The following is a 27,110-nucleotide window of genomic DNA, read 5'->3' as shown; positions in this document are numbered from 1 at the left end:
GGCTGACACAGGAAGGTTGCTTGAGGCCAGGAGTTTGAGACCAACCTGGGCCACATAGCACAACCCCTTCTCGGAAAAATAGCCAGGCGTGGTAGCAAGTGCCTGTCACCCAGCTACTCTGGAGGGTAAGAGCAGAGTATGGCTTGAACCCAGGAGGTTAGGGCTACAGTGAGCCATGATCCCACCACTGCACTCTAGCCTGAGTGACAAAAACCCTATCTGTAAAAATCAAATTAATTAATTAATTAAATTAAGATAACAAAAAGAAAAACACATATTCACTGAATTAATGATTATATAATCTGAAAGACCAAAATACATAAATGTTGTATGTGCTAGCCTTGAGGCTAGTAAACCACCAGATGGATAACTTAAACTCTGCTGTGTGTAACTCAAGCTCTATTCTATTTGGTTTGCAGTAGGACTTTTTGATTAATGAATAAAACCTGACATGCTAAGCAAAGAGAATAGAGATTTTAGTTAAAGATTAATATTAGATCAGCCAAGCCTTACTGTGTTTACATTTGAACAATTAAAGAGCTCTCGCTCTATCGATTTTAAGACAGTGTCAAAGAGTGGTGGTAGAACCAGCAACATTATCATCACCAGGCAAATTGTTAGATATGCAAAGCCTCAGGCCCCTAACCCAGATTTCTGGAATCAGGAACTCTGAGGGTGGGCCCAACAATGGGTGTTTAACCACAGCCCTCCAGGTGATGCGGATGCACACTGACATTTGCCAACTGCTGTACTAAAATGAACAAAACAAAAGAGGAAGCTCCTTCCGGTGATTCCTTGAAGTAAATATATCTATATGGATTTATTCTCCATTTCTCAAGGAAGATGCAATCTAGATTCACTTTTGCTGAGAGTTTTTTCTTCTTAACTAAAACACAAGGGATTAATTTACCTCGATTTGCAGTCTCAACTAGATTTGCAGTGGACCTAATAATAAGAGAGAAGTTTCCTGACTTGGTTTCCATGGCTGTAGACTTCCTCTTGCTAATGCACAGGAAAAATTACCTTGTGTAAAGGGAAAAAGGAAGAATTCTGGGATTGAACAAAGTTTCTACTACTTATAGCTAAGTGACTTTGAGCCAGTAACATTACCCACATTATCCTCAATAAATCAAGGAAAAACTAACATCATAATAATATTGATTCTCCAGACTTGCTACTTCTCTATGAACATGATACCTCTCTCCATTTATTTTGGTTATCTAAAAAAATTGGCTCAGAAAGATTTTGTAATTTTCAGTGTAAAGGTCTTATACATAATTAGTTAAATTTACTTCTAGGAATGTTGTTTGATACTATAATACATGCGTTTTTTAAAATCTGTAGTTTATTAATAGCTTATAATAATACTATTGATTTTTATATTTTGGTATTTTATTCTGTGATGTTTAAATACTACTCATTACTTATGTAGTTTCTTGGTAGATTCTTTTATATATGTAGATTATCATGTTCTCTGAGAGAGATATAATTTTGACACTTTCCTACATTTATGGCTTATATATATTTTTCTGCCTCATTGCATTGGATTGAACCTCTACAGCAATATGGACAATGAGTTGTCAGAGAAAATATTCTCAGTGTTAATGAGTTCAATATTTCACCATTAAATGTAGTCTTAACAGTAGGTTTTTTTGTGGATACCATTTTCTTCTATTCTTAGTTGCTCAGAATTTTTATTCTGAATTATTGAATTTAGTCATTTTTTTGTTATCTATTGAGTGGAACATAAGACTTTTCTTTCTCTTTCTGTTTATGTAGTATATTCAGCAGTTTGTTGAATAAACTCCTATGATAGCACCTATAATATTTTACCTAAGTTATTCAATTATTTATCTATACTGTGCAGTAATCAGAGTTCTGCAAATAAACAGAACCAACAGAATGTGTGTCTATAGAAATAGATTTGTTTTAAAGAATTGGCTCACCTGATTGTGAAGGCTGGTAAATGCAAACTCTGCAGGGTGGGCTGGCAGGCAGGAGACCCAGAGGGGAGTCCATGCTGCAGTTCAAAGGCAAAGACGATCTGTTGCAGAATTCCCTCTCACTTATGTGAGGTCGATCTATGGTTCTATTCAGTCACCTTCAACTGATTGGATGAGACTCATCCACATAACGAAGCAACCAATGCTTTACTCAAAGTTCACTGAGTAAATATTAATCTCACCTAAAAACACAGAAACATCCAGGATAATGTTTGACCACACATCTGGGCACTGTGGACACCTGAAATTAACCATCACGTATTATTGCTATTTCCTTCACTGGCTGTGCATTCACCATGTTGTACACTTTAATTATATACAATTTTTATTTGACAGTTCACCTTGAAATTGGCCCGATTTCCCCATAGAACTTGTATTTATGATTTTCATTGAATGGAACTAGAAATTTACCTTCCTTGTCTTAGAGCTTGAAAGAATTACATTTGTCTTATCTAAGTTCCTTTCTCAGGAAACCAACCATCAGGTTTCCTGACAGTATCAAGGAACTGAAACTTACCAGATCACTGCATCTGGCCAATAAGACGCAAGACCCCCCATTCATCATGATTGCCTAACAGACCACCTGCTACCCATTGACTAACTCCTCTTTTGTACACCTCCCTAATTTCTGTTTTTCCACATGTAGTTACATTTCTTCCATGCTCTATAAACCCTTAAGTTTAGTCACTTGAAGAGATGGATTTGAGATTAATCTTCCATTCTCCTTCACTGTAGCATCCACATAAAGCCTCCTTCCCTGGAAATATTCATTGTCTCAGTGATTGGCTTTCTGTGTGGTGAGCAAAACCCCTGGTGTTTCAGTAACAATCTTAATAAAACAGGAATTTAAAAAAATAATAATAATATAAATGTACTGTATGAATCTTGCAGCATGAATAGAAAGGAATTAAGAAAAACTAACCCCCCTCCCACATTTCCTTTTTCAGGAAGGGAAAAATCAATATCTTACAGTACAGTTTCCACTCTAAGAAATACTACACATTTTATGTTACAAGCAAAATTTTATGGAATAGTTTATGAAATAAAATTGAACCTCATAGTTTTTAACTTCTTTGTACAATAATATTTCGTTTAGGCACTGCCCCATCCTCCTTTTAACTATTTACTATATAATTTTGGTCATAACTTAAAGTGGATTTATTTTCAGTGCCTTTTTAAAGTTAACAAGTATCTTTGGATACTGTAGTTGCCCTGAGTTCAACTCCATGTTTTATAAAACAGGTACAGTCTTCCTTTATGGGAGGAGGAGTTTCTTTCTGTGTCTTTGGTTATTAGAATTAGAAAAACTGCCTTGATCAGCATACATTAAATTTTTGAAAGTTAAGTTTTTCACCCCTTGTGAGACTAATTCTATCATATTCTTCATTTGTTGATGATTATGATGTGAATTCAATTTACCCTTCCTATTGTGATTGTAAATTTTCATGTAATGAAAGAAAAGGCACAACCAAGATCACTGCATAGCATTAGTAACACGTAGAAAATATATTTCACATTCTGAGATGAGATAAACTCTTAGCTCTCAAGGTCACAGAATGCTAACAGTTAATTGGCCTTTTGAGAAATCTTGAGAGAAGACTAAAAATTGCATTCAAGTATTATTCAAGATTTTGTATAATAGCAATACAAAAAACACAATGTGTTAAATTATAATTAATTATAATTGTTTCTACAAATCTTTGCTACATACAAGAAAGTGTGATGTAGACTACTAATTTATGCTTGGAATTGCTATTTTTTTTAACTACCTGTCTGATAAAGGTCTCTTACTTGAGGAGGCTACATGCCTGTAATCCTAGTATTTTGGGAGCCCAAGGCAGGCAGATTGCCTGAGCTGAGGAGCTCGAGACTAGCCTGGGCAACATGGCAAAACCCTGTCTGTACTTAAAATACAAAAAAATTAGCTGGGCATGGTGGCACCCGCCTGTAATTCCAGCTACTCGGGAGGCTGAGGCACGAGAATTGTCTGAACCTGGGAGGCAGAGGTTGCAGTGAGCCAAGATCGCACCTGCACTTCAGCCTGGGCATGAACCTCACTCTTTACTAGTCTCATACTATATAGCAGCAGGACTTTATTTAAGAGTGTTTTCTGTAGCTGTAGTAGTAATGATGCAGTTATAGAACCTTCAAACTGGCTAATTTCTTCTTCAGAATTACATGGCAGTTTGTACTGGGTTGAAACAAACGGTGCAATGGACTAAGCTTCGCCATCAGAGACAAAGCAAGACTTTGAAAAACTCAGAATAAACCTGGGCATGGGTTGCTTCTTGCTGCCACTGTCCATGTTGTTCCTAAAATCTCACTTCCAAGATGCCTTTTCATATGTCTCCTGTAGAATTTCCACATGCACTTAACCCGCTGCAGACATAGCAAGAGAGGAGTACACTAAAAGAGCAATACAAGCATCTGTATTTTAAAAAACTGTGATGGTCAAAATACTCTTATTCCTATCTTATGTATAAAGAAGACTGCAAAACTTAGTAAGGGTGATATCTGACAACTGCTGATTGAGAATCTTAATAGGCCTTTTCCTTGTTTTATTGAAAAACTTTAGTTATCCACAGCATAATGGGACCAGAATAGTATGAATTATTTATTCATTTGTTTAATTCAATGAGTAGTAATTGTCTCCTGTTTGCCAGATTCTGGGTCATGTACCAAGGATACATTACAGAACAAGGTGTTACTTGGAGAACTTACAGTTCTAGTGAGGATGGTCAAGTTGAACAAGTAATTATAACAGTTAAAACATGATTAAAAGTGATTGTATTCATTTTCTAAGACTTCCATAAAAAGTGCCACAAACTGGTGACTTACACAGAAATTTATTCTCTCATTGTTCTTGAGACTAGAAATTTGAAGTCAGGGTATCGGCAGTGCCATGGTCTCTCTGAATACCCAGATTAAAATTTTCCCTCCCTATTCTTAGCTTTTGGTGGCTCCTGACAATTATTGGGGTTCATTAGCTTGCAGCTGCATCACTCCAATCTCTGCCTTCATCTTCACATGGACTCCTCTGTTTATCTGTGTGTCCTCTCCTCTTATAAGAATACCATTCACTGGATTTAAGTTCCATCCTAATCTAATATGACCTCATCTTGATTTAATTACATCTGTAAAGACCCTATTACCAAATAAGGTCACATTCTGAGATTCTGGATGGACATAAGTTTTGGGAGGACACTGTTCAACCTGTTATACATGTATATATTTATTTTTAGGAGGAAAACATCTTTTGCTATAATTGGGGAGATAATTATAAAATATGAGGATCCCTTCCTAAATAATATAAAGCAACGATTTTAGATAAAGAGACCAAAGAAATAATCTGAATATTTAATAAATGAGGAAACAGCACAGAGCGTTGAGTTATTGGATGAACCTCATACAATTTAATATGGAGAGTCTTGGCTTTTAGATATAATTATCTTGGAAATATGAACTTGCAATGGTTCACTATTAGGTGCTTTTAACAATGCTTACTGGTTATGCATTGAAAATTTTCGTCTGTACAGATATAAGACCCAAATCTTATTTCAGGCAATAATTGCTATGTTATTGTCTTAATGTCTTAATTAAAACCACTGAAAATATCACCTCTCACTGACTGGTAGAGATGATAACGAGCTATGAAATATTACACATTCAGGCAGAAGAAACATGAACTAACTTTACCAACAAATCCGGTAAATAATCCTGGATCCTGGATTCCCAGGTTTTTGCTTAGAATAGATTCAACCAGGAAAGCTACCTGACTTGCACTGTGCTGTGATGTGAGTAAGAAATAAACTTTTATTGTGTAAAGCTATTAAAATCTTGAGGTTATTTGCTATGATACTTAGCGTTAATTACCCTAATACCTTGACTTTTGGGACTTCAAGAGAACTTATAGATTAGTTGATTTACTACCTTCATTTTATAATGAAACAGAGAGAACATGTCCAAAATCACTCAACTAATTAGTAGTGCATCAGTATAACCGGGGCTGTAGTCAAAAAATCATTCTCTAGTTGTTTGCTTCAGAAATCCAGTAGAAATGACAAAAGTCTTAGAATAAAAATATTCTATAAATACATTTCTTTTTATATCAGAATTTGACACCATAGCCTAACCGCTTGGTGACATTCTTTGAACAATGTTAACTCTGGGTCAAGAAGAGAATTAATTAGTGTGTAGAAAGAAGATACGGAGCTAAAAGTGACTAGATGTGAATTTGATGCCACGTGGAATTTGAACGGAAATGAAAAGAGGAAGACAGACACCGAGTTTTTTCTGGGGGAGGTTGTCAGTTGTCAGTAATCAGCAGAAGAGAAAAGGAACATATTCAGGTCACCTGGAGACACATCTCTCCGGAAACTGAGGCATAATGGAATGTCCAGAGTGGCCAGGGTTACAGGCAAATTGGGGATAAATATTGGGTAGAATGGCAGTTCTAAAACTAAAAATTGAAAAAGTGCAACGTAACAGCCATCTAAAGGAGCTATGGATAAGTTAGGTAAACAAATAAATAAAGTTTTTTTGTTTTTTTTCTTTTTTTCTTTTCTTTTTTTTTTTTTTTTTGAGATGGAGTCTCACTCTGTTGCCTAGGCTGGAGTGCAGTGGTGAGATCTCGGCTCACTGCAACCTCCACCTCCCGGGTTCAAGTGATTCTCCTACCTCAGCCTCCTGAGTAGCTGGGACTACAGGTACGCACCACTATGCCCAGCTAATTTTTGTATTTTTAGTGGAGATGGGATTTCACCATGCTGGCCAGGCTGGTCTTGAACTCCTGACCTCATGATCCACCCACCTCAGCCTCCCAAAGTGCTGGGATTACAGGCATGAGCCACTGCACCCAGCCACAAATAAATAAAATTTTGAGAAGGGAATTGAATGAATTAAAACAGAGAAGAAAGTATATTTCACTTTGCAGCAAAAGCTTTTATGTGCAGTGAGAAGTGCAATGGCAGTTGGAAAGATTAGCAAATCTCAATTTCTTAGGATTAAAAAGCTAAATTTTCTTTAGGTGAAGAGGTGAAGCGAATAGGAAAAATATGAGGAATTTCATGTTCACAGAGGGAGAACCTTAATTAAACCAATATTCAATCCATTTAAAAATCATTTCAAACATAATTCCAAATTTGGTGCTTGGTCTTCTATTTAGTTTTTGCAAAAGAGTAACCTTTTGGTTTTTTATTTTATCTGATTCCCTGAGTAGTCCTACTAAAAGGAATTACTGTAAACCTACATTCATCACCATGCATAACATAAGGTTTCTATTTAGAAAAGAAAAAAGTCAGCACTTTTGTTTAAAGTGGCTTTTAAAAATCCACAATAGTTTTGTTTAAGTTTTTAGGGAATGTTTTTAGGAAAACTCAATATTTCTTAAGACTCTAAAGTGAAAAAAAAAAAAGTTTTGAAGTCAAAGCAGAAGCAAGTTTCTTATCACTACTCATAATAGAGTCACAACCTTCAGCCTGAACAGCAGTTATGTTTAGTTTTTGTTTTAAACATTAATAGTGAAGTTTGCCTGAGACTAATTTTGCATAAAAAACGTTGTCTCCTTAGTAAATTTAGAAGTAATTTGCTTGCTAATTAAGTATAGCCTTTCAGATTACAAATAGTTAATGGAAATGTTTCACCTTCTCACCATGCTCTCAGCTTTTCAACTTACTGTATACCCATACAGACTGCAGTGAATGCTGGTTGTTGTTGATGATGGCAGTGATGGTGAATATTTCACATTCCATTTTCTTTGGGTAACAACAACCCAGCTTCCATAGGAATCAACTATTTCTCACTCCGTTTGATTTTCTTTGTGTTACCAATCATAGTGGGGATTTAACCAACCAATCCCAACACTTCATCCTCCTGACCACAGAATTTGGTTCAGGGAAAGTCATATGGCCCAAGTTACACAAATTGGAGCGATTATCTGGCATTTTATGTGAACAATAAGGAAAGCTTTTTCTTTGCCTTTAAACCATGATGTGATTCCAGAGCTTCTGGTGACCATAACCCTGTCACACAGAGGAAATCCTGAAAAAATTCTCAAGTAGCTGGCTTAATCATGGCTTTTTTTCTCTTTGTTTCAATTTAAAATATATCGAGTGCCTATTTTATGCAAGATGCTAGGCTAGAGACAGTAAGAGGCTGAAAGATAAATATGATATTACATCTTTGTTAAGCTTTCCATCTACTGAATAGCCTGCAATATTTCAATCATCATAGTTTATTCTACAGATTCTAAATAGAATATGTTTTCTTCCAGCTATTTGATAGCTCTGAAAATATAGTGGTGAGAAAACAGACATGCTCCCTCAACTCATGGAGCTTATAGTTTATGAACAGAAAGACATTAATTAAATAGCTATGGGAATATTTAGTTATAAATTATGATATTCTGAGGCATATCTAACGTATTTGAATACTTATATAAAAGAAGAATCCACTTGAGATTTGACAGTGGAATGTGGTTGTGGTGGTAATATAGTGAGACTTGAAAGCTAATGCTGGAAGAAGGGAAGGCCTAAACCTTTAATGCTACTACTGGGCCCTGAAGAGAAGTATGACACTGTGACACTAGACTAGGAATGCTGCCTTTGACTTAAATGTTCAAGGTCTCCACTACCGTTCTCAATCATCCTCCTTGAAACTCCTTGGTAGCCTAAATAAAAGAAGCAACAGAGGTTGGTATAGAGGAGCTATTGGAACACATCCTGGAAGTCAGTGTAAAGTGGACTGAAACAGCAATGGTCCCTACATTTCTGGGACACCTTCCCCCCCCCCAACACAATGGGGAGGGGCAATTGCTTCTGGCTGACTGATGGTGAGGAATTTCTAATAATAATAAATTATTCAATGAAAAGAATGAGATAATTTTTCACAAGTGTAATTTGACTATAATCTTGCAAGACAGTGTTTGAATAAATGAAACTTGAGGAAGCAGAAAAGATGGGTCTACTCGACATATTTTGCCATCTGCTGCAACTTTGCTGGAACGAGTTTTCTGCTATCAAAGTATTAGGTCCTAACATGAGGTTAGTACTCCGTCATTGCTTTGAATGAATGAAAGATTGCAATGAGAAACAATTCACATGTTTGTGTTCAGCAGCTTTGCCTAAGTTCTAGGTAGAATGACTTTTTATCTTAATATATTATTATTGGTCATTTCTCCATTAACATCTCTTCATCAGTTCCTTTCAGAAAAAAATATATTTGATTCTATCGACTTCTTTCTTTATTTGAAAAAAACTGTATTGTTATAAAGTAAAAATCTTAACTATATTTCTAGCTCAGAAAGTTTGTAGTTCTGTAACTAGCATCTTTTAAGCATCCCACTGTTGCTACAGAGGAATTTTACTAATAACAATTCCTACTCTAAGAACTAATAGAGACAGTTAGTGACAACAAGTATCAAGTTCATTTCCAAAAGCGTGTGGTTATTTACTGTTCGCTATTCAGCATGTGGAAAACTTTGGTGGAGTTCTTCCTGAGGAATTGGAAAAGACATCAAAGAGGAATTAAAAGTACTCAAAGACTTGGGTTCAAGGACATCAAATAGTCAAAGATTAGAGAAATGCCATTCTAAAGAGGAGGCAAATTAATAAAATTACATGCAAAGAAAAGTAGAGTTTGATTTTTAAAGATCTTTAAAGCTATAGTGTGAGCATTTCAAAATTATTTCGAATGAATTTTCAAATTAACTATTTCAAAGGCAATCTACTCTCCAACAGTTTATATCAATTTCTATCAGCAGACTATAATCTAAAAAACGCTCATATGGTAAGCAAACTTTCCTTGTTAGAGAAAATTTCTTTGAATTACCAACTGGTGAAAGTTTGCTATAATTGGAGACAGCAGAGAGGGAAAAGTAATAACTTCAAATGAAAATTCTAGCTTGAAGGAAAGTTGATTGAGTTAAATTATGAAATGTTCAGTTATTTGTGGGCATAGGTTTCTTTTCTGATGATAAGGTCCATATTTCTGCTCTTTATAATCATCTATAGCTCCTTTCATGATTCCTTGTTTATGTTTTAAAAGCTTCAGGAAGAAATGCATGCAGAGTGTGTAAGGAAAAGAATTAAATTCAAAAGAAAAATAAAACACATTAAATAATTTAAAGTAATATAAAATGAAGCAAATAAAATTTTAAAGGCAACAAGTTATGCCAATTGATTTATTAGAAACTAAAGAAAGAAGACTGGAAAGAATAAAGGGAGAATGGATGAATAGGTATACAAGTATTTATCAGTCCATCCATCCATTCATTTATCCATCCATCCATTCATTCATTTGACTCCAAACTGTCTACTCCCCAGATTCATATTTCCAGATACTTTTTGGACAATTCCATCAAGACTTTACAGCTTTTTGTTTCTCAGTAAGTTGAAAGCACTAACATTCACTTAATTTCCCAGGATTACAAACTCAGAGTCATTCTTTATTTGACCTTCTTGTCTGCCACTCATACAAAATTATCAAGTCATACTAATTCTACATTTGAAAAGTCTCATTTGTTTTCCCTTTTTGGGGACACGTCATAGATCATCTTGCATGGATTACTGCAATAGAATTGTAACTGTCTTCTGATTTTACTTCTTGGAGCACTTCCAATTCATCTTATTTATTGATGCTCAATGTATTTTTCTTTATTTTTAAGAAATAATTCTTTCAAATACACCGGATATTATACAATATAGCATAACAGAGAACAATATTTAAAAATTGTATTTTGCAATGTTTGTTTTAAACATTTTAGTTATTTTAATTTTTTAGGACATAAAATACTACTGCTAACAACTGAAGATACTTTTGTACCCCTTCCCTGTTTTCATTTCTTTCGCACCCTTTTCAAACAAACCGAGTGCCCTAAGGTTGGCATGTACCTTCCCAACCATTAAAAATAATTGTATTGTGTATGTACACATTCGAAGCAATATTTTGTATAGTTTTTGTATTTTAAAATAAAAAGGCATGGTATAATACCAGGCATATTCTTCTGCATCTTGCTTTCCTTATTCAACATTACTTCACATTACTGCAACATTTTTTCATTCAACTTGATATGATGTATTCCTGTTGATACAATTAATTTGAAATTCTGTGTAGTGCTCTATCTTCCCATATTTCCTAATATTTATTTTTTAAGATTTTAGTTTCAGCTTGTTATTAATCATTACCTCTTCCCAATTGGTTATTATTAGTATTATTAATAGTGTCAGTGGCAGTATAAGTAGTACGAGTGCCAGTCAGTGCTTGTTTAAATTTATAAACATTTCATCAGTTTCTTTGCTCGTTTCTTCTTGCATCCTACTGCGTTTTTATGACAGGTTCCTTGTTAATAAAGTCCATTTCTTAAATAGTAAACTCTCAGAGTCTTTGATTAAACCATCATTTAACTTCTTTCTTGATTGAGTCCACAGAAATGCGTGGAGTTCAGTTTACCTTGGCACCAGATATTATTTTATCCTTCTCTGAAAACTTTTACTTTTAGCCAAATTATTATTTTTGTATATAGCTGTCTCAGTCTTCTCAGGCTGCTGTAACAAATCACCATAGACTGGGTAGCTTATAAACAACAGAAATTTATTTCTCACTGTTCCAGAGGCTGGGAAGTCCAGGATCAAGCTGCTGGCAGACATAGTGTTTGGCAAGGGCACATTCCTCATAGGTGGTTCCTTCTTGCTGCATCTTCACAGGATGAAGGGGCTAGACAGCTCTCTGGAGTCTCTTTTGCGAAGGTACTAATCTCATTCATGAAAGCAAAGCCCCCGTGACTTTAATCACCTTTTAAAGACTTCAGCTTCTAATACTATCATATTAGGGATTATGTTTCAATGTATAAATTTTGGAGAGATGCAACTATTCAGACCATTGCAGTATCCTGTAATTTTTTTTGAATTATTTTAAAGATTTCTATGTGATTGATGGTCTATATTTCTTAAATTCAAAAAAATCTGGACCTTTATTGTGTTGAATATTGCCTCTCACTCTTTCTCTTTATTATGGAAGTGTATTAGACATATGTTACTTACTGAATCTATCATTTTGACTCAAAACTTCTTTTCAGGTCACCTCTAACTTAACTTTTGAGTTACATTTTATATGATTTGTTTTCAAGGTCATCTTTTCCTGGTTTATTGTCTTAATGGAATTTACCATCTAACAGTCTCTAAAATGTACTTACTGTCTGTGTAATTACTTATAATTTCAGGGGCTGTATTTCTTAATGTTGACTTTGTTCCTAACTTTAACCTACCTACCCTTCTTTTACACCCTTAGTGTTTTCATTGTGATTTCTATTTTTTAAATCTTCTTAATCATTTACCACTTGGGTATTAATATTATCATTTAGTTTATAAATTATTATTTCCAATTCTTGGTGCTAGTCTCCCTCTCTGTTGCTTTCACAAACTCTCCCTTATAGTGGATAGTTTCCTCCTTTATTATATAATTTTTTAATGTGAGCTAATCCTTAGTAGGATTCTTTGTACTCTAGGAAATCTAAAGTGTTCTGATGTATGACAGGGTTTCTGTAAACTGGTTTATTTCCTCTGTGGTTTTAGGAATTTCAGTGGTATGGTAGGCATTCATAGATGGCCCTTCTGAGCTTTGTGTCTTAATATTACCCCATGATTCTGTTATATTACATGGTCATGATGGTCAACTTTAGGTGCAAACTTGGCTAGGCTATAGTCCCCAGTTATTCAATTTAATAATAATCTAAGTATGGCTGTGAAGTATATACCAAAGAGTATCTGAGACAGATCTCGACCAATTTAGTTTATTTTGCAAAGGTTAAAAATTAATATGGTCTGGCTCTGTGTCCCCAGCCAAATCTCATCTTGAATTGTAATCTGAATTGTAATCCCTACGTGTTGGAGGTGGGACCTCATGGGAGCTGATTAGATCATGGGGGCTGTTGCCCCATGCTGTTCCCATGATAGTGAGTGAGTTCTCACAAGATGGTTTCATAAGAGGATATTTCTCTGTTTGTATTCATTTCTCTCTCCTGCCACCCTGTGAAGAGGTGCTTTCTGTCATGATTTTAAGTTTCCTGAAGCCTCCCAAGCCATGAGGAACTGTGAGTCAATTAAACCTCTTTTCTTTATAAATTACCCAGTCTCGGGTATTTCTTCATAGCAGTGTGAGAAAGGGCTAAAAGAAAGATGATGACCTATGAACCTCAGGCAGTCCTAAGAACAGGTGCTCGAGGTGGTTGGGTTACAGCTTGATTATATACATTTTAGGGAGACATAAGTTACAGGCAAAGACGTAAATTAATACATGTAAGCCATATATCGGTTTGGCCCAAAAAGGCAAAGGGTGGAGCAGGGGAAGGGGTGTGCTTCCAAGTAGATTTCAAGGTTTCCTGACTGGCAATTTGTTGAAAACATTAAACTTTGCCTGAAAAGGTGAAATCAGCTTGAGTTACAGTAAGGGTGGTGGTGGGGACTATGCAAGCCAAGGTTCTTGTCATGTAGATGAAGCCTCCTGGTAGCAGGCTTCATAGAGAATAGACGCGAATGTCTGCTAGGGAAGGTGTTATACTTTAGGAAAGACCTAGTAAGGGAAGGAGATTCTCTACAGAATGAAAAATGTCCCTACAAGAGACAGCTTTGCCCTGCTATTTCACAATATGTCAAAGAAATATATCTTGGGGTAAAATATTTTGATTTCCTTTTAGGGTCTGTTATCTGTCATTTGATGTTATACCAGCATCACTTTAGAGTTCGTATCTCATTGCTACAGAGTCTGTTCTGTCAGTCTTAGGATCTCTATTTTAACGGTAATGCTAGTCAGTTGTGCCTGAACTCCAAAATGGGGAGAGGCATTAGGACTTCAACATACGAATTTTGGGACACGGTTTATCCCATGATGGAGATAATGGATGATTACTTGTCAGGATATTGTCCAGAGGCTACTTCTCATGAAAAGCAGATTTAAAAAAAGGCTACTAATACTACGAATCTATGATTCAACACTCCTAAATACCACAATGGAAAGTTTCATATAAAAGAATATTCTTTATAATTTTAGAAGTGTCAAACTTTAAGTTTCCTAAACCTTATTTACTCTCAATTAGTATCTCCTCATAACTTCCAAGCTATTTCTTATCTGTTAAATCTGGACAGAAACTTTTGGTACATATGGAGGGGATATAACATGTAACTATCTGCTTTATTATTTTAATGATAATCCAAGTGTTACATATTTTTCAAATATTATTGTGAGTCAAATGATTCAATCTAAAATAACTTTTTAGAGATAAATATGCATGAAAAGTACATTTTAAGTAAAATTAAGCTTATTATAACTTACTTATTTTAGATTGTTTATAGTTAAGATTTTAGAATTGTCTTTATTTAATACTTTCAGGGTTAGCCTGAGGCTTCTCTAGGTTGGGGAGGCTCAAGAAAGAATGGAAAAGAAATAATGAAGCAGAAGTGGTCTGTTTTTTACAGAAAAAAAAACAAGATAAGTTGCTATCTTGAAACTTCCAAGCTAAACAACATAATTATAAGAAAAATCAGGATCAGGTGGTAGAATAAGAGTACAGTTTCACAATCAAATTCCTTGGAGACAGATACTTTGGCATTAAGTAGTCTTCCAATCTGACAAAGGCAATACAGGGCATATAGTCTATATTACATAATACACCTTCTAAGCCTAGGATAGTGCCCTATAATTAAATTAAAGATTTAATTATATTAAATTATTATTAATTAAATATAATTAAATTAAAGATACTGGAATACAAAATATAAATATTAATACTAAGCAGATAAATGTAGAATGTAGATAAATGTAGATAAATGAAGAATATGCATATCTTTTATAAGTTAAGGTGATGTTTCAATGCTTAATTAAGTTCAAGTTAGTCAGATTTTACCATCAAAATGCATTAAAATAAATTTTAAGATTTTGAAGCTCTTGGATTTCAGAATTTTTGATATGCAGTTGTGGACTGGTATAAATATGCAGTGAGCTGTGTATTTAGTGGGGAAAAGATAAGATCCTGAAAATCGGGGTAAAATGTGTGATTCTTCCATAAATATCAAAGAACATCTTGACAATAGGGCTTTCCAAATAACTATAAATTTGTTTAAGGAACTTAACTGGACACATCCCTATCATCTGGCATTTGCACTGGCTTTTTAAAACCTGTACATTTATAATTCCATCTGAGTAGGAACATATTTTACCACTATTAGCACTAAATAAATATTGTGATGTCAAAAGGTAATCAAACCCCCAAATTGTTGGCCATGTGCTGCCTCACAGATCCCCTGACTTCTGTTTTCCTTTGGGAGAAGACCAATGTTTGTCAGTAATTGGACACTGTCATTCTAAAGGGGTCCTAAGCCCACAGATGCCACCATAGCTGGGAGGAATCTGATTTGCAACTTCACTAAAACAAAGTCATTTACTTCTTTTGTTGCTCTGCAAAGGCAATTAGAAGCAGAGCAGCAGCTGCATATAATAGTAGAATAAGGCTGAATGGGGAGTGTGTATGTACGTGGGCTTTGCATTTTAAAGCAGGTATAAATAAGCACTCTTTTCATCTTTTCATTTATTTTAATTCTCTCAAAGAAGCCAGAATTAGGAAATTTGGAAAAGAACAGGGAGAACCTTGTAAGAGAACTTATTTGTCATCAATCTCTGCTTTTCATTTCTGTCAGTTTTAATTCCAGGATGCATTCCCATGACTTCAGTGATCCTCCACTTTAGTTCTGTGTTTAGGATTTTTGCAATGACAAAGAGCTTAAATCTACCACATCTTGATCCTCTACTAACAACATTTGTCACAATTAAAACAAATATTTACTTCTTGTGCTAAATGGTTTTTCTGACAATCTCTGGCCTTTTTTCCATCTTTGGTATCTGTTCTCCTGAGGCTGTTTTCCTTAATCTAACTAAACCAACTGAGAGTTCAAGGATTGGGGCTTGTTTAAGTAAAGAAGATAGAAACACCTTTCTATTAAAACTGCTTTTGAAACACACTCCATCCTTTAATTTTACTTCAATAGTTTCTCCTACCACCTATGTTTTCAGTCAAAAAAAGCTTCCTTGTCATCCTCATAAGTGACGAACGATTAAAATTACTGATGGCAACAGCAATGTGCTGGATAGTAGTTAATTATGCTCTCGTACATGTCTTTCATTAAGGTGCTGTTTTCCTCACCAGAGTCCTCAATAAAGCATTTCTCAAAGGGCCCCTTAGGAATCTGTGCAAGAAGGAACAGTCTATCAGGGAGCTCCAGGCGGGATGCAGAGCTGAAGCCTGTGAGGCAGTATTATTGAGCCTGAGTAATGCAAGCTGACAAGGCCTGATCAATGGGACTCTCTGGGGGTATGGTCTGACAAATGTAGGCTCCATGACAAGCATAGCTTTCTAAACAATATGAGGCTTTATTTACTGGTTCATTGGTTATGAAAAAGACTTAGTCCAGAAGAAGAATTGGGATTTAATGAAGAAATTGTCCCCAGTAGTTGAAAGCAATATGACTTGATGGTATCATCAATGATGGGCTTATTGGTATTCACACTTTTCATCCTACGGCATCAGTAAAATCTCTGGCTAAAAAGCATTACTAAGGAATTGCCTAGTGGCAAATTTGGGTGAGAAGAGTCGTATTTCTGGACTTGGCATCTTTGTGTTTGCCAAGGTATGCCAAAGGTGAAAACTAGCGCCGTCCAATGGCTTTGAAGCTTTGGCTTCTAAAATATGTTCCATTATAATAGTCTTGACTGTGATGTTTTGTATCTTCAGTTTAGAGCAGTCTTTCTTTACTGTTTTGTAATATTCCATATCTAATGAAAATAACTTTAAAATAAAATTTGGAAAGGAGTACTCTTTACTTGGTTTTTACTACATTGGAAACTACATCTTTGAAACTAGTTACATTGTTTTTCCTAGATGAGATATGTTTAGTAACAGAAAGAGGAGGCTTTTAAAGTAAGATCTTTCAGAGATAATGCAGTTTTGTTGAGGGAGATTGAGAAGCACCCATTTAACATGAAGTGACAGTTAGTACACAGGATTTTAATCTCAGTCTTCAGTTCCTCTGGTCTAAACAACTGACAATAACCCAAAATAAGTATATGTAAGAAAACAGTTCTTTCAGAATATTGCCTTGTCCCCCATCATTTATGTTAGGATGGCAGCTTCTTAACTTTTAGGTCCCTGTTACTAAGTTTTTAGTATGATTGAAGTTTTTCAAACCATAGGTTTCGTTATCACCTAGAATACTTTGAAAATCGTTGGCCGTGTTTCCATAATGTTACGGCTCTCTGTTAACCTTTGTGATTCATCCACATCTGCTAGTGGCTCTACTATATTGTGTTATTATTATTATTTTTATTATTTTTATTGGTAGAATGACAGAGGAAGAGTCATGTTCAAAATCTCTATCTCCTTGGAGAATGAGAAGGAAAGAGACATCCAATTATCAAGAGATATGGAAGCCATGATGTTTTCTATGCAACACTATTCAGTATAATCACCTTTCTTATTCACTTCACCCTGAATTCCCTATAGTCAAAAGAAGGATTGGCACCACTTCGATTAATATTTAAATTTAATACACTATCTTCAAGTCAATCCCATGCTTGGAGTAATGTATTCTTCTGATAGATGCATAGCTTTTGTCCAAAACAACTCCTTAATTTGCTTTAAAATCAACCAGTACTTTGTCACAATTTTCAAATTCTTTTTTTGCTTCTATTGTGAGGCCCTATTAGTATCTGCAAGAACTTCTTAAAATGTGAAGATGACTATAATCATAACATTTCTTTATGAAGTTCAAATTCCACAAATTCTTTCATTAATATCACTGAATTCATGTCTTATAATAGCTAAAAGGAGAGAGTTTTTAGTCCACAAATACAGAGAGGTAAAATGTAGAAAATGAGTGAGTTTACAAAGAAAATTCATATAGATTAGATTAAGTACACTGATTAATCTACAAATCCACCTTAAGTTCTCTCAGACCTGAATTTAAGCCTTTTGACTTCCAAACAAGTATTTTATTATGTAGTTTATCCTAAATTCTCCCTAATGACAATAAAATCTTTCAGTCTTGAAAAAAGCATGAAATTCAGTGTTTGCATTACCATTTCAGCCTTTCTCTTCACTTCTGTCTAATAGTGTAGAAGGTTTGGCAACTCCTCTGGGCTTGTCTAATGACTGGTTTCTCTTGGCATTTAGCCCTGTTGGTCTCGTTTTATTTACTTATGCAGAATATCCCAGATAAAGGAAGATTATTTGAGAACTTTACAATAAATAAATGAATTTTTAAGTGGCTACAATCATTTCTAAATCAAAGCTTTCTTTTATAAGTCACTGATAAAAGAAATACATCAGGCCAATTTAAAAGAGGAAAAGTAATGTCAATATAGAAATTTTATGCACATGTTTGTGTGTGTGAGGGACCAGATAAGATAAAGAAATGATAATCTCTAGATGAAATATTTCTGCAGTCAAATCATTTGCTTTTCTTTCTGATAGTAGTTCTCACAAATTTAAATAGTTTTCTTTTTCTTTCTGATGGACTAAAGATATCTCAGGGGTTCATATGAAGGACAAAAACAAAACAAAACCTGTATATCTCAAACTGCTCCCAAGGAAACCACTGTGTGACTTTATGTTAATTTCCCTGTTTTATTATATGTTGCCATGATGTTCAAATAAAACCTTTCAAGTTGAAGACTTGAAGTACAGAAATATAATGTGAAGATGGAAATATAATCACCAAATTCGTGACAGTATCTACATTATCTGGAATTAAACACACACACATACACACACACACTCACACACAAACAGAACACATATCCACTGATAATCATTCTTTCAGATTTGAAAACTTTTCCCTTTTACCAAAATTATTACTTTTGCTAAGTGCCCAAATGATTATATGAGTTATAATATGAGTTAAAATGGTTATATGAGTTAAAACATTTGGAGAAAGAAAATCTGTTTGAAAATGCAGAAAATTTTTAGATTTTGCCGCAACTAAGCTCTTTAAAAGAATGTATTTACTCTGTCTCTCTCTGGACTTGCATGAAGAACCAAAACTTAGTAAATGTAGGGGCACGTGAACTTTTTATATAACCATGAGATCATAGAATATAGTTGCTTCTTATTTTTTTCTAAAATGTGTAGCTCAGGGACATCCTGATTAACAAAAACAATCTACACTTAAGACATGTAGATTTTTTTGTTGACTTGTTAGTCCTGACGAAAAATAGATAAACAGATAATTGAATGTACACACATGCATACACATGTAGAATAATTTCAATATGTTATTTGTTTACTGATTAACTCTTGGACCAAATGATTCCAAAAGGTCTCAGTCTTAGTATTTTTGGCATCTGAGATTAATTATTTATTATTAATAATTATTTTACAGTCAGAGCCATTACAAGGTTGTGAAACTTCACAAACTATCATAACAGTGTGCATGCTGTATATATAACTATGGTCCATAGTCCTTAGTATTTCAGTGTAGAAAACAAAATCAATTTTAATCATGCTATATATTTTGCTGGTGTGAACTTGCACAAATAGGAAGTGGGGCAGTAAGTAATGGCTGAAACCACAGTAATGGCTAAGAGGTTGTGACAGTGCAAAATAATGTGCAAAGTGAAATAAAATTTACATCTAGACTATTTCAGCAATTTCTACTTTAAAAGTCATCATTGCTTCGGCAGGGAGGAATGATACGCTATTTTGGAAGCTTTTCTCTTCTTTCACTTTAACTTCTTCTAGGCATAGATTCTGCTCCTTTGACAGCAGCACAGCGCTCATTATGTACCGCAAGTCATCAAGCGGAGGTTAGGAGAGTGGAAGCCTGTTCCCTGAAGCAATTTGTTTCAGCAATGTGCTAGAGCATAGTTCACAATTATCTTTAATATGAATGAGAAGCTGGAGCCTCTTGAATAGGCAGATGGAGTTCTGTTTTTTCCCCCAAGACCATAAACTTGTCTGCCTCTTTTTTCAAAGTACATTCATCATCTTGGTTGCTATTTTGTTTAACCTTGTTCTGCCATTCTTTCCAATTACTCTGCTTAGTTTATCCATTCTGGGTTAGCTAATTGGCTTTGCTTAGCCCTCCTTTTCACACATTTCCATTCCATTCCAGATGTAATTCAAGTCCCATTAGCTCCTACTTCATTTAAACCAACACAGGGCTCATGGGACTGGTAGGGCTGTTGGGGACAGGTGCAACTGGCCAGATGGCTGACTTGCCAGGAGGGTGGAGCAGACCAAGCAGGTCCCCTGCCAAATTCAGACTGTCAGGCTGAGACAGCTAAAAGGGTTAGCAGAGGGTTACACCTCGATTTAATTGTTATAGTTCTTCTGTTATTGGCCCCTCTTTAGAATCCAAATGCATATTATTTTCAGGCTTAAAGCCAACTTAAGAAACAATCAAGTTGCTTATAAAATATTAGGTATCCACCATTATAATGTGTGCTGCCAAGACACTGCTTGGTTCTATTTTGAAAAAAGGAAGTTAGGACCAGTTAGAGAAATTATTTGGGTGCTAACCTTCCTCTGTGAGCAGCTATTTCTATGCCATATTTGCTATTCCTCTAAGAATCTCATTCTTTTGAACTCAGAGGGCACCACTCTGAACCTTGAACTGGCTCTCTTTTATTGGCCAGCGCATTAGTCCGTTTTCACGCTGCTGATAAAGACACACTCAAGACTGGGTAATTTATACAGGAAAAAGCATTTAATGGACTTACAGCTCCACGTAGCTAGGGAAGCCTCACAATCATGGCAGAAGGCAAGAAAGAGCAAGTCATGTCTTACATGAATGGCAGCAGGCATAGAGAGAGAGCTTGTGCAGGGGAACTCCTCATTTTAAAACCATCAGATCTTGTGAGACTTATCCACTATCCCAAGGACAGCATGGGAAAGACTTGCCCCCATGATTCTATTACCTCCCACTGGGTCCCTTCCACAACATGTATGAATTCAGGATGAGATTTGGGTGGGGACACAGCCAAACCGTATCAGCCAAGCATGCAAAATGGAGAATCATGTGGCTCTTGACCACTACCAATTCATGTTATCCAATCAACAACATACTGGCCTAATTATTTTTCATTATTTTTTGCCAGAATATTATACAAGGTGTCTTAAGAATCACTATCAAATCTAGATTCTACCCACTTTGCTTTTGCAAAGATGACTGGAAATTCATTTCCCTGTTGTCCATTGGCACATATTACTCTATATTAACTTCCTTTCACATGCCTCTAACAATATTGTATATTTAAGGGACATCCTTAGCTTGTAATTTCCAATTCACATTATTTGTTTTTACTTCAATTCCCATTTTTGCTGAACTTGGAGCAATGAACAGTGTTAAACCCCTCAACGTGGAGATCTTATTTTTCTACTTGATTTTTGAAACAGCATATTTTTGGTTTCTATTGCATATTCTGGCTCCATCTTCTTTTGCTTTTTCTTAGTGTATTCTCTACACTGTGTGTTGCTCAAGTATCTCTTCTACCCTCTGGAGTTATCTCTATTTGTTTTTCCAGAATAAACTGGCCCTTTTGCATCCCACAGTGACTTTCTATGGTGACTCCCTATCTTTGGCTCAAGTCCCAAATACTTATCCCAATCACAGGTTTTTATTATATTAATATATGATTTTAGGATTGGTAGATATCAGAACTAGCATTACAGTCTTCTTAGTTCTATGAGATCAAAGGCTATTTTTTTTATTTCATTTATTCCACAATATCTTGTTAATCCCCTCATCATTTTTGTTTTTTTTTTACAAAAATATTCTTTTATTTCTCTACTTTCTTAGTTCCACTGGTAAGTATTCTGGTCTAAGTGTTCATTAACACATATTTGAAATATTGCAATGGATTCTACCTAAAAGTAATTGATACAGAGGAGAACAGAAGCTAAGTATCATTCACTATTTACTGTGTGGTAGATTTTTTTTAGTTGATTCACGCATGTTGTCATTTGGTCAACACAATATCCTTATGAAGTAACCATTTCATAGATAAGAACATTGAGGCATACAGAGGTTATGCAGTGTGCCTAGTATTACAGAACTAATGTAAGATGTAACTTGAGCCCAGGATTTCTGAGAACAGCTATGTTATAATGCCCCTATTTTCCTTCTTTCTCTCCTCTAATTATGATAATGTGGTTTTAGACCAATACAGGACATTCCTGGGCTTAACAGCTTCCAAAAACAATTCTTTTTTTTCTTTCTTTCTTTTTTTTTTTTTTTTCATACGGAGTCTCGCTCTTGTTGCCCAGGCTGGAGTGCAGTGGCGCAATCTTGGCTTACCACAACCTCCACCTCCTGGGTTCAGGCAATTCTCCTGCCTCAGCCTCCTGAGTAGCTGGGGTTACAGGCGCCCACCACCATGCCCGGCTAATTTTGTACTTATTTTTAGTAGAGATGAGGTTTCACCATGTTGGCCAGGCTGGTTTCGAACTTCGTGACCTCTGGTGATCCGCCCACCTCGGCCTCCCAAAGTGTTGGGATTACAGGCATGAGCCACTGCGCCTGGCCCCAAAACAATTCTTAAATACTGTTCACACAAATCAATATGCGCCTATCTTCCCACCTGACTCTTGGGGTTTTCTTCCTACTTTTTTCATCCCTTCCTTGGAATTTTGATATCAGTTATACTTCCTGCACTCTGGGTCTTAAAGGAGAGAAACAGATCAGTATTTAAAGGGAACACATTATGAGGGATAAATTTTCCCCAAATAAAGGATCTTTGTATGAAAGCTTATGGCTAAAGAAGTTATATTTTTTATCTTGACTTCATCAGTTATTGCACTAGCCTGCCCCAGTGCCACACTTCCAATTTATTTTTACTCTATATTAATCTTCCTATGTCACCAACTTTTTATGTCATTCTGTTTTGTTTTGTTTCTTAAAGGTGCCTCTTTCCCTGCTTCTTGAAGGATAAAATTCATTCCCAGCCAATCATTCAAAACCATTGGCAAACTATGTATAACTTTACTTTTATTATTCTTGCTGTATGTACTTGCCACTTCAACGAGAGTATTGTCATTGCCTCATTAATGTTCCCTTGTTCCCTCCAGTCCCTATGCCTGGTAAGATCTCATCTCTGTATTTTGAAATTCTACCCATTTTCCAAAAGCCAGATCATGGCTTTTATGCTCCTCAGCTCGTAACCAAAAATTAGGTCTTTCATTTCTCTGCTCTCATTGTACCCGTACTTCTCTTATTGCATTTATCATATGCTGATTTGAATTTTTGTTTTCTCTTTATACACTTTTCTTAGTGTTCCTGGTGGACTGTAAAATAGTAATATAAGGGGTCAGCATCACATACTACTTTGCATTTTCTAATAGTTAGTAATGGACTCCTTATAGTATATGCTCAGTTAAGATTTATTTTTAATACTATACATAATAAAGGATATCATTCTTACCTCAGCTTATAAGGTGCTTTGATGAAAATTCCAAACCCACCATCAGCATGATGGTAACAGCTATCAACTAAGACATGCCAGGGACAATATTGGCATTCTGTATAGTCTTTAATTTCACTCTTCAAACTACCTGGTATTGTAGGTATCATGACTCTTATTTTATAGGTGAACTAAGGTTCAAGGCATCTTGTTCAGGATCCAGATAGTAAATGTTGGAGTTAGCTGTAAAATTCAACTGTGCCTTACTGGTCTCCAAAACCAAATTCTTATTTTAAATATTCCTATATAACCGTTTTTAATAAAACTCATTGAAATGTCTCTTAGGCTGCTTCATTCTTTTATGTTCCCACTATGCAGAGAAAAATTGGGGGCACCCTCATCAATAGATATGTTGATTTTCAGACTGCGTTCTTAAGTGATTTGCTTCCACTCGAAATCCGCCTCACTAGGCACTATTTCCTATTCATGGTTGCCTGACTCATTTACCTTAAAATGTTCTCCTCTCATCACATTTTCCCAGTCAGCTAGTTATAAAATGTTTGAATAATGTTTTTGATCATCAATTTTCTATCTCTAAAATGGGAATAATGACATAATCTATGTCATAAAGTTGCAAGTATCAAATGGATGCTTACAAAGCAGGGCTCTGCTCACAGAGTAAGCATTTAATATATTTTAGTTATTTTTTATTTAAAGCATGTTTTAAACTAGAATAGCCATGTATAACCTCATTTTACAGAGAAAGGAAATGAGATGCGGACAAGAGATTTGTCTCAAATCAACCAGAGGTTAGAATCAGGTCTAAGAATATACTCTGACCCCATTACTCCCAATACTAATACTTTTTATAATATGCAAAATTATTTGCATATTTTTATAATATGCAAAATTATTACTCCCAATACTAATACTTTTTATAATATGCAAAATGATTTGACTTACCTTCTACACACTTTTCCCCCCATCTGTCATCTTGTATCTTTTGTTTGCCCAAGGTCTGTTTTTCTCACCATCCACTCTAAGCAATGTGCTCATTGGTACAATTTAATTTTTGCTGTTTCAGTTTTGAAAAGTCCTCTTAAACTCTTCCTAGTTATTAACATTGTCCAACCCACAGGTCCTGTTCAAGTAACACTCACTCATATGTTTTCCACAAAAGCCTCAGGTCACACCTACTTGTTCCTCCCTGACTTTCTCTCATGTTTACTTTGTCTATAATATTATGCATTTATCATACTATTAAATTTATTATACCTTGCTTGTCCTATAAATGTCTCATAGTGTGTGGTACTGATTTTAATTTTACAGAAGGAAGTATTAACATCCATAACTGGTTAAAGCTGAAGGATCTATAACTGCACTGCTTTGCTGAGACTTTTTCACTGTTATTATGGCAAGACTTGGTTTGCTAATCCCATGTGTTATGTTGGAGTACACTGTGGAACAGGCAAATTTGTGCTTCTAAGCTTTTATACAAATGTATGAAAAAGATTTTTTCAATAATGCTTTTCGCAACTATTCAAAAGTCAGACTTTAAGTTCAGAGTTGTCATCAACTCTACCGCTACAACTCAATTTATTATCTTTACTAATTTGCTATTTCTCTAGAGATTTGTGTAATGCTGAAACACGAAAATATTTGTTCTACAAAATATATTTTCCAAAGTGCCTAAGATAGTGGACAAAGATTTTCTAGAATTTTTCCTTTCCTGTTTCATTGTACTGCCCCAATTTCTCTCTCTTATTTTATCTTTTCCTGACACAGTAGAAGAGTTTTATAGACTATTCTGGAGTTTAGGGCAACTTACACCTAAAGTAGTGAAAAAAAAATCCCCCATTTCCATGCACAATTCATCTCTCTGATAGCTTTAATCAATCTCTTTGATCATACTCAGGGGAGGTTTGCTGCTTAACTGTTTTATGCTGTCCATGGGTCAACTCAAGACGACACTGTCCACAGAAGTCTAAGGAATGTGTAACAGGAAGTCAACATTGTTATTCCTATGGTGATATGGCTTGGCTCTGTGTCCCCACCTAAATCTCATCTTGAATTGTAATAATCCCCATGTGTCAAGGGTGGGACCAGGAGAAGATAATTGAATCATGGGGGCATTTTCCCCCGTGCTATTCTTGTGATAGTGAGTGAGTTCTCAGGAGATCTGATGGTTTTATAAGGGCCTTTCCCCTTCGCTCGGCATTAATTCTCTCTCCTGCCATCCTGCGAAGAGGTGTTTTCTGCCATGGATGTAAGTTTCCTGAGGCCTCCCCAGCCATGCAGAACTGGGAGTCAATGAAATGTCTTCTCTTTATAAATTACACAGTCTTGGGTATTTTTTCATTGGCACATGAGAATGGACTAATACATATGGTGAAATATATTCCATCTTCCATTTATAGATTCATTGTTTTAATTTGTAAACTCTTGTGAAAAAATGTTCATTTATTTTTATTTTCTGCCAATATTAGCTCTGGGAATAAGCAAGCAATTCTTCAAGTTTTGGATAATAGTTTAAATGTTAGCATTGTCTTTGGGTGGTAGTATCATGATTAGTTTTTTTTAATATGTCATATAGTATTTAAAAAATTAATATGAAGTACTTTTATAATCAGAACAAAACTACTTTAATTTCTATTAAAAAAAGACTTTTCAGAGTTACCTATTTAAAGTAGTATTTCAACTTATGCTTTTTAAATGTATCACAACTGTTTCTCTTTGTTCCAATATTTTTAAAGGTATTTTCTGTTGCAATGTTCAATATATTGATCTTTGATAAAGTTACTCATCTTTGTCACTTTTAGTCATAGCAGGATAATAATTGGAACACTTAAATAGAGACACTTTCATACACACACTTTTTAATTTGTTTACTTTTAATTTTTGTAAGTACATAGTAGGCATATATATTTATGGGTTATGTAATACAGGCATGTAATGTGTAATAATCACATCAGGGTAAATAAGGTATCAAGTATTTATCACCTCAAGCATTGATCCTTTGTGTGAAAAACAATTCAATCATTCTCTTTCAGTTATGTTCAAATGTACAATTTAATTATTTTTGACTATAGTCACCCTGTTATACTGGTAAATGCTAAGTCTTATTTAGTCTTTCTAACTATAGTTTTGTATCCATTAACCATCCCCACTTACCCACCATTGCACCCTTCCACTACCCTTTCCAGCATCTGGTAACCATCCTTCTACTCTCTATCTCCATGAGTTCAATTGTTTTAACTTTTAGCTCTCACAAATAAGTGAGAACATGTGAAGTTTATCTTTCTCTACCTAGCTTATTTTACTTAATAGAATGGCCTCCAGTTCCATCCATGTTGTTGGAAATAACAGGATCTCATTCTTTTTTATGACTGAATAGTACTCCATTGTGTATATGTACTATATTTTCTTTACCCATTTATCTGTTGATAGACACTTAGGTTGCTTCCAAATCTTGGCTTTTATGAATAATGTTGCAATAAACATGGGAGTGTGGATATCTCTTTGATATACTGCTTTCTGTTCTTTTGGGTGTATACCTAGGAATGGGATTGCTGGATCATATAGTTTTTTGAGGAACCTTGAAACTGTTCTCCATAGTGGCTGTACTAATTTACATTTCCACCAACAGTGTATGAGGCTTCTCTTTTTCTC

At 35.1% G+C, this 27,110-nt stretch overlaps 1 long non-coding RNA gene across 3 annotated transcripts in view; it reads right to left on the bottom strand.

Moving 5' to 3' along the window:
* LOC129058484 (uncharacterized) overlaps nt 1–27,110 on the bottom strand; it is a 51,648-nt gene that overhangs the window by 5,591 nt on the left and 18,947 nt on the right. For 2 of the 3 annotated variants that reach the window (XR_008523614.2, XR_010139145.1), the window contains exon 4: nt 1,947–2,185. This is a non-coding gene — a long non-coding RNA (uncharacterized LOC129058484). Of the gene's footprint in view, nt 1–1,946; nt 2,186–4,273; nt 4,410–27,110 lie in introns of all 3 variants that reach the window. The other variant, XR_010139146.1, reaches the window with a different exon arrangement.

Source organism: Pongo abelii, chromosome 2 (genome assembly GCF_028885655.2).
Source record: "Pongo abelii isolate AG06213 chromosome 2, NHGRI_mPonAbe1-v2.0_pri, whole genome shotgun sequence".
Classification (NCBI taxonomy): domain Eukaryota; kingdom Metazoa; phylum Chordata; class Mammalia; order Primates; family Hominidae; genus Pongo; species Pongo abelii.
The sequence above is the reverse complement of the archived record's forward strand: the minus strand, read 5'-3'. Positions and strand labels throughout refer to the sequence as shown.